This window comes from Gordionus sp. m RMFG-2023, chromosome 4 (assembly GCF_954871325.1).
Source record: "Gordionus sp. m RMFG-2023 chromosome 4, tfGorSpeb1-WG-v2, whole genome shotgun sequence".
Classification (NCBI taxonomy): domain Eukaryota; kingdom Metazoa; phylum Nematomorpha; class Gordioida; order Chordodea; family Parachordodidae; genus Gordionus; species Gordionus sp. m RMFG-2023.
In genome coordinates, this window is record NC_088778.1 from 29,105,461 (window position 1) to 29,120,417 (window position 14,957).

General features: G+C 25.7%; 1 non-coding gene across 1 annotated transcript; it reads left to right on the top strand.

Moving 5' to 3' along the window:
- Window positions 1-6,746: 6,746 nt before the first annotated feature.
- LOC135929230 (5S ribosomal RNA) lies at window positions 6,747-6,865 on the top strand. Its single transcript, XR_010572536.1, has one exon. It is a non-coding gene; the product is annotated as a 5S ribosomal RNA (ribosomal RNA).
- Window positions 6,866-14,957: the final 8,092 nt, after the last annotated feature.

Sequence of the window (14,957 nt, forward strand, 5' to 3'; positions counted from 1 at the left end):
AAATTTGTAAGGTATATGTTGTATTATATAAAAAAATAATTGTTAAAAATGTAATATTAAAAAGAAATATATAATATTTTGTTAAAAATCGGTGAATATTTCATTTTATATTTTATGACGTGAAAGAATAAAAAGAAATAAAATATTTAAAAGTGTGAAAAAATTCTATTCTCAAAATTTTATAACAGAGCTTCTTTCTTTTCTTTGACAGTATATATATTGGACACTTATAGAATAATTTTAAATACAATTATAGTCATATTTAAGATAAATATTTACATATAAAAATAATTTTATAAAAACTATAAATAAACTCTCAAAAAATAGATGATTTATTAGATGTAAAAAGTGTTGTATTTATTCATTTTTTAAAATAATTAATTCCTTTTTTTTATTAATTTTTTATATTGTTATGTAATTACTTTTTTGAATATTATAATTAGGTATTATTGTGGTGTTTATTCATTTTTTTAAATAATGAATTCCTTTTTTTTTTATAATTTGAATATTATAATTAGTTATTATTATTATTATATAATAATTTTAGTTGGGAATTGTTAGTATATGTAAAAATTATTAATTTCTTTGGTTATTCAAATTTTTTTTGGTTAAAAAATGTTATTTGAATATTAAAAGAAAAAAGATATATATACGAAACCAAATCATTTTAAATATTTACTCACCAATTATTATTCAATTAATTCTATTTCAAAATAAAGTTACCCGTACTTCTAAATACAAAAAAGGTTTGATGTTATATATATTTTAATATTTAATCTTCCTTTTTTTTATAATAATCAACATCAAAATCTAACAAAAAGGAAGATATCTTTCAGAATTTTCTAATTATTTTATACTATTTTTAATTTGTTTATTTCACTTAAATATTTATTTAATCTGCTAGATGGCATAAATTTTTTTCACTTTATAAATAAATATATTATAAAAAAGTAATAAATAAAGGTAAAATATAAAATAATTATTTTGTTTATTTAAGATAATAATTTTTGTTTAAAACCGAAATTATTTGTTATTAAAATAGATTGTAATTCTTAAATATTTTACATTAAAAAATTATAATTCACCTAAATAAAAAATTTAAAAGTATAACTTTCGATTACGACCATATCACGTTGAAAGCACCGGTGTAGTGGGTCATCAAAATCTCATGGCTCATACCTTGTGATAGTGATTTCATGAGATTTTGTTTTTTATCGCTTCAAATACATTGGGGGCCATTTAAATATTATCTCACGGCTATTCAATATTTCAAAATATCATGGATTTTTTTAAAATCTCACATTACAAATTCAATATGGATTAGATTTTCTCAAATTTAATCGTCAGATTTTAATGTAGCTGTCAAATTGAAAATATTTCATTTTAATTTGAAAAGAAAGAAATATTTCTTGTATTATGAAGTACCTCTTTAACTAACAATATATATTATATTTTATAAATATTTTTAGTGATAATTTTTTCAAAATAAATGATTAAATATACAAAAATTCCACTTAATGTTAATAAATCTAACTTTATTAGAAAATGCACGGCCTACAAGTAAGTTAAATATATTGGCAGGCTTGTTAACCAATCTTTTTAAAACGATCGAATCCCGATCACGATCTTTTCAAAAAAAAGATGATCGAAATCCAGGATTGACCTTTTTTTCTATTTAAATTTCTGAAGGAAATTTCTGACCGATGCAAAATTAACTAATATATGGTATAAATTTATTGTTATTGAATAATAATATAATAAAACCGATGCAAAATTAACTAATATAAAAATAAATTAAATATGATAGAAATTTATTGTAATTGAATAATAAATATGCTAAATGTATAACAATTATAATATATTTATTTATAATTAAAATTAGCTTTTATTAATAAAATTTTTTCTAAATTATCATCATTTAAACATCCGCGTCTATCATTTAGAACATGTTTAGCTTTACTAAACAAGCGCTCCACAGGAGCGCTTGATGGCAAAGGTGTATTATATTCAATAAATATTTTTTTAAAATTAATATAAGTATTAAAAATATTCATGGAATCATCATTTGAATAAAAAAATTTTTTAACGGAACAACCATTTTGTACAGTATTTTTCCCAAAAAAGGCATCAATGTCATCCATACATTCATTTGAGGTATCCACAGATGGTTGTTCCTGGATATTTTCCAAATGAGCAATTAATCGTTCTTTTACCATCATATTTTGTGGCAGATTAATATAGGGCCAATTGAGTTTAAATTTAGGGTGAATCATGGCTGCCAAAATATTACTGTCTTCATACAGTGAAGGAAATCTATATTATGAAATGATAATTAATTTATTATTAAATAAGTGTTCATTTTATATAAATCAAATCAAGTATCTGCATAACTTAACCCTTTTAAATTTTACAGTCAAGTCTAACACATCATCTGTATGGTATTTATTTATATTTGGGTCAGATCATAAATATTGATTAAATTAAAAATAAGCTTAATACTTAATATACAAAGAAATTAACATTGTAATTTATTTACAAAGAATATTAGTCAAAATATTAGCTTAAAATTCAAATAATCTAATCAATTTTTAATGTCTTCAAAGGCCCATTAATATTTTACTAGATATCAGAGGTTTAGTAGAACTGGCCTGTTAAAAATATTTTACTAAATTTGCCAGATCTTTGCAATTTTTTAATATATTTTGCAGATGTCTGATAATATAAAATAATTGCATAAAAAAATATTACCTTATATCAATACCTCTTAGAACACTATCTACAAGGGGCTGGCAATACCGCAGGCAGCTAAACTTCGTTAATTTATCTATTAATATCGATAGAACGGGAGTTAGATATCCCTGCTCCATATCATCCTCCCGTTCAAAGATTTTTATAGAGATAGCCAAAGGTTCCATAACCTATAAAATTTAAATTTATTTAGAAAATATTATTGTATTACTTTTGCATATTCTTTAACAAAAAAACATTCATCTTGCCTGAACATTGTAAATCCAATTTGATCAAATACTTGTTCCACTTCTGAAAACCTTTCAGAAGTTTTGTTAGGAGCTATTAAATATATCCCTAATTTCTCCAACAAAATATCCGACATTTTTGACGACATATTTTGCTCTAAAGCAAAACATTTTGCAAAAGTTGATCGAGATATTCGTTTGTAATTAAGGTCACTATCTGCCATCTCTGCATCTGTTGTTGCAATAAGGTTAAGATTGTGGCAACAACAACGTTGATGTTTTGGTAGGCTGATAGTAGAAATAATTGGGTCATCAACGGATAATATGTCATCCAAATTTATCAATTCCATATCCTCATTACTCTCTTCTTCATTTTATCCAAAAACTCTAGGAAAAATAAATTTATTTAAATATTTTTTGCTAAATATAAATATTACTTAAATGCCTTGACAAAGTTGGTTCCATTGTCAGTCACCATCCTCACCACCTTATTATGAATTTTATAGAACTTGTGGATACCCATGATTTCGTTGGCCAAAACATCATATGTTTGCCTCCCAATTATCCTCCTCATTGCCAAAGCGGCTGACCTTCTCTTGAGGGTTAACGGATCCAGCCAATGTGCAGTAAGTCCAATAAAAGCCCTAATAAAATAAACATTATAAAATTTATATAAATATAATATACCTTCGATGACCACTCCAACAATCAGCAGTGGTGCATATATAAGAAACTTCAGACAAATCTATTATAAGATTTGTCATCATATCTGTAAAGGAAGCAGATATCCTGTTGCCCAGTGTTTGGCGACAAATAATTTTTGTCGCAGGTGAAAAAGTTTTAATCATTGGATCATCAACCATAGACAGTGGTTGGAAAGTGTCAATAATAAAATCCATGATAATTTTATCTGCTGTTTTTTGCGAAACAGCTGGAATGTTTAGATTGTTAAAATTTAATTTAGATTGTCTGGATTTGCTACCAGAACCACTTTGGTTTTGCTGCGATATATTTTTTTGTGTAGAGAATTCGTTGAGGTGTTTGGTAATCTCATTTTTAAATTCACTGTGCTTTTTCTTTATAAAAGAAAAAAATAGTATGTATCAAAGTTGGATGTAAATAACTTCTCCTGAATCAAATTTCATTTTTAAAATTTTATATGGAAATTTAAAGTTAAAAAAGACAATGTACAGGCTGAATGTAAAACCTATATTAACAAAAAAATGATAAAGGGTTCAACACAAATTTTGTTAAACATATTAAAGTATATTATTTAATTTATACATGGTTAAAAAAGGTTCATATAGGTTATTTTAAATTTTAAGTTTACAATATTGTCTTTGTCTATCATTATTAAAAGTTGCTCAAGATGATATGGGTAAAGATTTTGATAAAATATTTTCCTATATATGAATATAATTAGCCTTTTTGGCATTTAAGAACTATGGATTAAGGCTTCAACAAATTTTGTTAAACATATTAAAATATGTTTTATAGTGGTTAAAAGGGGTAGGTTATCTTAAAAATTTAAGTTTACAATACATTATTAAAAGTTGCCCAAGATGTTGTGGGCTAAAGATTTTGATAAAGTATTTTCCTATTATGAATTAGAGACCTTCATGGGCCTATTAGGACCAAGCCGGGCCCAGGCTTATCGTAAAAAAAAATTTTAAGCCCAGGCCCGGCCCGCTTTTAATATTTAAAAAAAATCCCAAGCCCGCTATAAGATTTAAAAAATATCCCAATCCCGGCCCAAGCCCATAAAATTATTTTATGTACACTTAACTTATGCAAATTTATTGGCCAAAATGAGAAAAAATTCAAATTTCTATATTTTAAATGTAAGTTGTATTTGTTATATTTGTTCTATTAAATATCCTTAAAATAAGCTAAATTTGAATTTAAAAATTTAGGCCCAAGCCCGCTATAAGATTTAAAAAATATCCCAAGCCCTGCCCAAGCCCATAAAATTATTTTATGTACGTTATACTTGTGCTAATTTATTGGCCTTAAAATAAGCTAAATTTGAATTTAAAAATTTAGGCCCAAGCCTATATAAGATTTAAAAATATCCCAAGCCCTGCACAAGCCCATGAAATTATTTTATGTACACTTAACTATTCAAATTTCTATATTTTAAATGTAAGTTGTATTTGTTATATTTGTCCTATTAAATATCCTTAAAATAAGCTAAATTTGAATTTAAAAATTTAGGCCCAAGCCCTATTGCAAAAATTTCCAAAGAACCCAAGCCCGGCCCAGGCCCGCTAGAAAATATGTAATTAAGCCCATACCCAGCTATGAATATAATGAGGCTTTTTGGCATTTAAGAACTTATGGATTGAGTCAAATGATACAAAAAATACTTCCAATTCAAAATATATTATTAAAAAAAGCAAAATGTTGTCAAGAAGAGGATTATATAATCAAGCTCAAACTGAAACTATAATACTAATAAATTAGATTTAAATAGATATTTATTTTTCTTTTGGTGAAACATTGATAAGTTCAATACAAATAACATTGAACTGGATGTTTTAATTATATTAAAGAAAGTCAAAATACATTATAAAGGCTTAATTATTACACTTCCATTTATTATAAATACTCTTATATTCAGAGTTGTTAAAAGATCGAATCAAAAGATCGACGATCCTGGATTCGATCGCAAATTTGTCAATTTTACGAGATTTATGATTCTGACTTAAATTGAGGATCGAGATCATTTTGTTTAAAATTCGATCCCGATCTTTTTAAAAATTAATTCTTTACTTAAAAAGCAATAAATTAAATGAAAATTTTGAAAATTAAATTAAAATATTATTTTTTAAAAAAATATCTATTTTCATCAATTTCCATTATCAACTTCCTATCCACCATTTATTTTAGATATAACGAGATTTAGAGCTATGTCCATTATAGATTTAATTGATGTAACAGCAGATGATATAAGTGAGAATGAGAATCTTTTACCATTTTTGAAATTACGTAAGTATTTTACTTTATGTGAAGTGGATGAAAGCAACTCTTATAATATGATCAGCATCAAATGCCGTCTATGTAAGAAGATTATCTCATCATCAAAAATATCATCATCCAATTTAAAAAGACATTTACAAGTATTTCTTTTAAAATTTTTTTATTTAATAATCTTAATGTCAACATGTTTAAATTTAATTTATTACATTCCTGAGTTGAGCATGTCCTACAGAAATAGAATCTAATCTAGATACAGATTCTTTATAAAAATATTAATTTTTAAATACAGTATGTTATTTATATTATATATAATAATTAGGGATTTATTTTTTAATATTACTATAATTATATTAGTTTAATTTTATTGGGCATTTATAAAATAATTTTAATTACAAAAATATAGTCTTATTTAGAAAAAAAGTTTTATAAAAAAAATAATATTATAAAAACTATAATTAAACTCTCAAAAAAAAGATGATTTATTAGGAGTAAAAGGAAGATATCTTTAAGATTTTCTAATTATTTTGTACTATCATTTTTATATTTTTTTATTTCACATAAATATCATATTATTTAATCTGCTAGATAGCGTAAATTATTTTTACTTGTTAAATCAAAATATTTTAAAAAATAAATAAATAAAGGTATAAATGTAACATATTTTGTTTATTTAAGATAATAAATTTTGATTAAACCGAAATGATTTATTATTAAAATAGATTGTAATTCTTAAATAATTTACATTAAAAAATTTTGATTCACCTAAATAAAGATTTTAAAACAATAACTTTCGATTACGACCATATCACGTTGAAAGCACCGGTTCCCTTTCGAACACCGAAGTTAAGCAACGTTGAGCCTGGTTAGTACTTGGATGGGTGACCGCCTGGGAATCCCAGGTGTCGTAATCTTTTTTCTTCCAAATATTTAATAATCATTTTTTAGTTGATAATTTTTATCAGATACCTGCAGGGGCCATACCGTATTTTAATTTTTTTTAAATACCCGACCCTGAAATCTTTTTTTAAATAGCAGGACCTGACCAAAAAATACCCGGGTCATATATTTTAAATACATTATTAGCTATAAAAATTAAAAATAAATAAAATAAATTCTTATTCAGTGATAATTGACATTTATGACTGGCTTGAGAGTTCATTTAAATCAGATTTTTCAATTATAATAAAGAATGTGAATTTTTTTTATTTTTCAAAATTAAAGTGGCCGTTTTCTGAAGCACGACAACCTTAATTGGTAAATCGGCAAAGCTTTGATTTCGGCCCATTTCCCCAATAGTTTGGAGCCGTTAGGTTAATGCGGACGGTAAGCGTCTTGAAGGCTTGTCTTTGACATCTAGGCATCAAAAAACTTGCCTGGGATGTCTAGTGTATTACCTCCTTTCCGGTTAAATACAGACCCCTTGGAACTCCAGAAATCAATAAGTTTCATAAATATAGATCCCTCCCTTATTCTTTTATATTTATTCCCCTAATTTTTAACGTTCTAGGAAACTCGGGTCCTCAATCCTTAAAATTCTCAAATCAATTAGGTAGAAGAATTTCATTAAGGACAGGGGTCAAAAACGAGTCCCTATCGCTTAAACAAAAAATCCAATTCGATATCCTAAAGGGGAACTACAAGTGTTTCTTCGAAATACTCCCTTTTCCCTCTTAGTCCAGCAGGCATGGTGATCATATTTTATAAATATACAATAAATTAATTATAAATAATTTAAAAATTTTTTTTTACTAATACATATATTTTTGTTATACATTTCAATAGTTAATTTTGATACAAAAATTATCCTTCTTTTCCTTCCCCAATCATATGACGAAAGAAGATAAATCAAGATCATAAATTGTGTATGAGATACAGATATATTGGGAAATTATAGAATAATTTTAATTAGAAAATTATAGTCTTATTCAGCGTCTACATGAGCGGGAGGGGTAGGAACAGTTTGCATCCTATTTTTTGTAGGCTGCTTTAATGGGGGTAGGATAAATTTTTTTGGGGGTTATCTATTAAATCTTGAGATGAAATAAGACAAAATTTATTGCTGTAAAAATTAATACTTTTATTATGGAATTATTATAATACAATTCATCGACCAAATCTATATATTGCAAACAATCATACACATTGTTTTCCAAATAAACTATCCTTTTAAATGTAATTTAAGGTTTAGATATTTCAGCAAGCTCATAATGCCATAATAATTAATTCATTGTAAATAATGGTAAAAGTGGTAATTTGACATAGTATTATCTATAAACTAAATTCTATATAATCAGAGGAATATCAACTAGTATGTCTACTAGACTTTTTATAAATTTAAATTATCCTTTATACATTGTTTGCAATAATATTATTGATCTGTTGAGTAGGTAAAAGATTATCAATAAATAGATTTGGACGACAGAAGACAGTAATTTGTGTAAGAAAGATAAGAGGCAAACAATTTTGAAGATGGATACGCATTCGATAAAAATTTTAGGTTATGTAGACACTGGACTAAGATTAAGCCTGAACATTAATATAAGATATAACTTATTTGTATAACTACTGTTACAAGATTCGAGCCGAATACGTTTAGTTTGGAAAATGTCACATTAAGAAGATTAGTTCCGATGATCCTATAATATGGTGGTCTTTGTTTGAAAATGTCCGTTAGATCAACAAAATATAAGTAAGACGTAGACGTAACTAAGGAAGTGAGGATAAAAAGAAGATCCCCCCCCCCTTCAGAAATTTATCACCTTTTGTAAATATCATTTTAAGCTAATAAAAAATAGTCCTCGATGAATCCTCCCAAAATCGAACACTAGAATTTTCAATTAGATATAGAAGTAACTTAGAAGACAATAATTGGAAACAGGAGATATAAAAACAATAGAGGTAAATACAGTCGTAAGACAATACAGCAAGGAATTAATAAGATGGTAGAACTGAATGTTATTGAGGATAATTTTAACAAAGTAAATAAAGAATATTTTGAATAGATATGGAAGGTAAGTCTTTAAAGATAGAATTAGGGACAACCGTGGGTAATAAACGAAAATCTATTACCTGCAATTGCTGGCATAAAATTACTAAGAGGAGCATACAATTTTTTACAAAGATAGAGTATTTTTGAATGCTTACTTGCATAATAAAGGTGAGTGAGATAGACAATTAAGTTATTAACGATTACAACGCATAGAAGATTATTTGCTATTTTGTCGTTTACCATTTGGTTTGAAAGTATCGGCCCCAATATTGATCAGAGACACCAGTGAATGGCGTTATTTCAATGGAATAAATTGGAATAATGTATTATTTAGACGATGATTATGAAATGCTGGTAGAACAGAAGAAGAACACATTACTAGATTAGTTAAAGTATTAGATATTATATTCGAAAATGGTTTAAAAGCTAATATGAATAAGAGTGTTTTTGGAGTAAGAGAAATAAAGTATGTAGGACATATTATAAGGGGAAATGAAATTACTCCAATTGCTAAGAATATAGATAAGATTATGAACATGAGAGCTCCTAATAATAAAGCGGAAGTACAGGCGTTTTTAGGAGCTACGAATTATTATCATCGGTTTGTTCAAAATTTTGCAGATATTGCCTCACCGTTGTATGATTTATTAAAGAAAAATAAAAAGTTTGAATGGGGAGAAGCACAGGAGGAAATTTTCGAAAAATTGAAAATAAATATGATAGAGAAACCGATTTTAATTTATTTAATGATAATTTAGATATAATATTAGCTGTTGATGCATCTAATGAAGGTATAAGAGGAGTTTTATTACAGACCGATAATGTGGAGAAACCGATTTTATTTGAGAAGGTTTAGTAGCACAGAGAAAAATTACTCCAAGATCGAGAGAGAGGCTCTGGCTGTGAAATTCAGGCTAACGAAGTGCAAAGAATATCTGATTGGAAGGAGGTTTGTATTATATATGGATCATAAGCCGTTGGTAGATTTATTTAAGAAGGAAAATAAGGAACTTATGATTTCACGAAGATTGCAAAAATGATTAATTTTAGTTGGTAATTTCGATTTTGAGATAAAATTCAGAGCGGGTAAACAAAATTGTTTACCGGATATATTATCGAGATTGTTTAATAAAGCCATTGCAGACAAAGATCCAGTAATCAATAGTTTTAGGAGAGGAGATATCCAAAAAAGATGAAGAATTAATAAGAATTAGAACTTGTTTGAAAGGAGAGGCAGAATGGAAAAGTGTAGACAAAGCCTTTAAGAATAAAAGGAATGAATTAAATATAGAAGACACCGAGTAAGTTAAGAAAAGATACATTAGCCGTAATACATACAGGACATCAAGGCATAGAAAGAATGAAGAATAAAGCAAGAGAATATATTTGGTGGCCCAAGATGAATAGTGAAATTGAAGAATTAGCTAGAAGTTGTGAGACTTGTAACATGTGGGCTAATGTACCAACAAAGAATAAAGCAGATAAATGGCCAGAAACGGACATTTCAGGTAAAAGGATACATGTAGATTTTTTAGAATATGAAAAAAGAAGATATTTTATTATGGTAGATGCTGGATCGAAATGGATAGATTGTCAACAGGTTTCGGGCTTAACGACGAAGATCGTTGACTAATAAAAGATTTTGCAGGTAAATATGGATTAATGGAAACTTTAGTTTCGGATGGAGGCCCAGCATTTAAAGGTAGAGTATTTAATCAATTTTGTGATAGGTGGAATATTAAACATTTAGTATCGCCATCACATTACCCGAGAAGTAATTGGCAAGCCGAAAGAATGGTAGCTATTGTTAAAAGCTGGCTAAAAAAAGAAAAATATGGAGAGGGAAAATGGTGGTTATTATTATTAGCATATTACAATACTAAGACTGGGAAAGGAAATTCACTAGCAGAGATGTTTTTAGGTAGGAAAACAAGAACTGAATTAGATTTTTTAAAAGAAAAGATAAAGCAAAAGGATAATACATATGAGGAGAAATTTAATGTTGGAAGTTTAGTATGGATTCTATTTTTTGGTGGTCCCGTTAAATGGGGGAAGCGTATAGTAAGTATGAATATTGGAAGAAAAAAAGTAGAAGTAGAAATTGAAGGACAAGAAGGAACCTTTACTAGACACCTGAAACAAGTAAGACTGAGAAGCTTATGGCAATAAAGAAATGTTGGATATAATTAGAAGAAATAAATTGATGATATACATAATTATGAGAATCATATTTTCTGATGAAATGAAATTGATGATACACCATAATTATGAGAATCATATTTTCTGTTGAAATGAAATTGATGATAGACATAATTATGAGAATTAAATTTTCTGATGAAATAAAATTTATGATAGACATAATTATGAGAATCATAATTTATGAAGAGTTAAATGGATGATAGACCTAATTATGAGAATCAAATTTTCTGATGAAATGAAATTTATGATAGACATAATTAGGAGAATCATAATTTATAAAGGCATAAATTGATCATAGACTTAAGGAGAATCATAATTCTTGATGAAATAAAATTGATGATAGATCTAATTATGAGAATCATAATTTATAAGGGCTAAAACAGTTAAGAGAATTATCATGTGGATAGAATACAATGTATTGTAGACCATTAGAAGATTATGGAATATGTATATATTTTTATAGTAATTTTTGTAGATGGCTTCATACTTCCGAGTAGGAAATAAGATTATAAAAATGGAAATTAGAGAAGTGGATGGATCGGTAGAATCGAACAGATGGGTTGAGGCGGCGAGAACGGAAGCGCAACAAAGATATGGGAAATTACTGCAGGAAGTACCCAAGAGACAACAATTCGAACCAAGAATTGAACCATATTGGGTTAAGAAAAACCGTATAGAATGTTGGTCGTGTGGAGGGATGCACAAGGTGAGGTTCTGTCTAATAGCAGTAGAGAACTCAATTAACAATACAGCGTTACCGGTGTGGGAGAGTGGAGAACTAACGAAAGATGCGGTAGAAGGTTAGTCTCAAGGGCGGAGGTGTTAGATTTGCGTAAATCATTTGAATATAAATTATATTTTTATATAATTAGTTGGTTTGTGAATATGTTATCGACGTTTGTAAAGTATTAATTATAGTTATTTGAATATTCAGTTTTGGAATTTTTTTTTTTTATGAATTTTAATGTACTTGTAATTTTATTATTTTTTATGAACTTTAAATTACTTGTAATTTTTTTCTCATATTAAAAAAAATGCATATAAATGGGATAAAATTTATAGTTGTCTGGATTTATAAATTTAAAAACTTTAGTGTTATTGTGCAAAATTCAAGATATTAAAAATTGATTTAGTGAAAAAAAGGAGTTGTAAGATTTATTAACAAATTTATTTATTTTTTTATCTTCTCCTTTTATTAATATCAGGTTCTATTGAGTTTATTAAGGTCTCTCCCACAACCCTTCGACAAATAGATTACAATTCAAATAAGGAATTGTAACACTTACTATTTCTAATTATTCTCTAATTGTTACCTTTGTTGTATGCAAATATATATATCGATGAGCCATTATTAATTTTGTGGTATTCATATTTATATAGATGAACTTTTATTAATTTTGTTGTATGCAAATAAATATAATTAATTTAAAAATGTCTATGAATATGAATATTTTTGATTATAGTTGAAAAAGAAAGATATAATTTTTTAATTACTTATTTTTTGATGAATTTTTACGAAATTATAATTTTTGGAATATTAAAAGACGAATAAAATAAAAAAAATTTAAATTAAAGAAAATCATTTATTTTATTGAGGGTAACATCCGTAAGATTACCGAATTTAATAAATTTTATATATTACATTATATTCAGTCTCTCCCACTAGCCTCAGCAATTGTTGATTGATTTAAATTTGAATATTATTTATTTTATATGTTGATTGATATAAATTTGAATATTATTTATTTTTATATTTAAGTTATTCAATTAACTTGTAAATTTTATATATATAATGTTTTTAGATGAAAAAAAATAATAATAAAATAGTTAAAATAAGTTCTTACATTTATTATTTACATGGTGCCCCGGTTACGGTGGTACGTTTTTCATTTTAAATTAAATTTAAATGATAAAAGTTTTAAAAGAAAAATTTAAAAAAATATCCTTACCTTGAATTCTTATGTTAAAAATAAAAAGTAAACGAAATACTTATCAAATTCGTCGTTCGATATGGGAGATGTTTAAGGACAAATAAAAATTTTTTGACTTTTCTTTTCGATAGTCAAAATTTTATCCAAATTTACAAATTTATAAAAAGGTAAAAAAAAATATATATATATATAAAAAAATAAAAGAGTATATATATACAAATATAAAAAAATATTTTTCATAAAAATAATGTTTTGTTTTAAAACGTATGATATACCTCAACACGTTATTATTGATGATATGTTAAATGTAATGGGAATTAAAGTATTTTCTTATGTACGTGATAATAGGACAAACGTATTATTTACAGCAATAAATATCAATCCCATATTGGTACAACCTTAATCATGCTTATTATAAAAACTATAATTAAACTTACAAAAAATAAATGGATTTATTAGGAGTAATAGGAAGATATCTTTCGGAATTTTCTAACTATTTTGTACTATCATTTTTAATTTGATTATTTCACATAAATATAACATTATTTATGCTAGATGGCGTAAATTTATTTTACTTGATAAATTAATTTAAAAAATAAATAAATAAAGGTCTTAAATGTAAAATAATTTTTTTAAGATAATAATTTTTGTTTAAACAGAAATTATTTGTTATTAAATAAATTGTAATTCTCACATTAAAAAATCATGATTTGTATAAATAAATATTTTAAAATATCCCCTGTTTTCAAATGTTTATTTTGTAACGTTTTAAATTAACCCTGTAATGTAATAACTTGTTTTTTGTATTTAAATAATTATTTATATAAGTTATAAATTTGAATAAGATTTTATTTGTACAGTTAAATATGTTGGATATTTATTTTTATCAAAATCTTGGATTATTATGGTATAGTAATGTAATATTAGTATGTATTTGAATTAATTCTTTTAAAATTTTTATCAGATTAAATTATTACACTACGAACTTCGCATGTTTTAATTTTTTTTTTTGAATATTAATCCTTATAATTTTAGAAATTATATAAAGACGAAAAATTTTGTATAAACATCATTTCGTTTTTCCTTTTTTTTTGAAATATATACCAATAAAGAAGAAAAATATTAAGGGTAAATTATTATTTAAATTTGTATTTATATTTTTAGATATTACACTGCAATAACCTCTACAATCTCTCTACTAATTAGTATTTTTAATTACAGTTATTATATAATTGTAACACCCTGTTTTAAATAAATTCTAATTTAGTGATATTGACATTTATGACTAATTTGAGAATTTAAATTAGATTATTCAATTATAATGAAGAGTGTGTTAAGATCAATTTTTTTTATTTTTCAAAATTAATAAAAATAATTTAAAAATATTTGTTTTACAAAGTAGATTCCATTTATTATATATATTTTGTTTCAGCAATATAAGATTTGCAATCTAATTTTTAAATTTACATTTTAATAGTTGATTTTGATACAAAAATTATCCTTCTTTTCCCCTATCAAATGATGAAAGATGATCAATCAAGTTTATAATTTTGCTTAGTATATTTCTACTCATTTTAATAGAATTCAAAATGATACAGGATTATATCCTTTATCAGATATACCCATCATCGATGTCTTCCAAAAAAGGCTTAAGACGCAATTTGCGAGTACAGGCCTCAAGATATAAAATTCTCAATGGTAATTCCCATAATGGTGAAGTCATTTTGGACCTTGGGATTCAATTAAAATAGTTCACAGTGGATGTGATACTAATGAGGCAAAATCTTTAGCTGACCATTTTGGTATCACCAAGACTCGCAGCAAATTAGCTGGTAGGTAAAATATTTTTGCATAATAAATCTATTTATTATATGATGTATTATA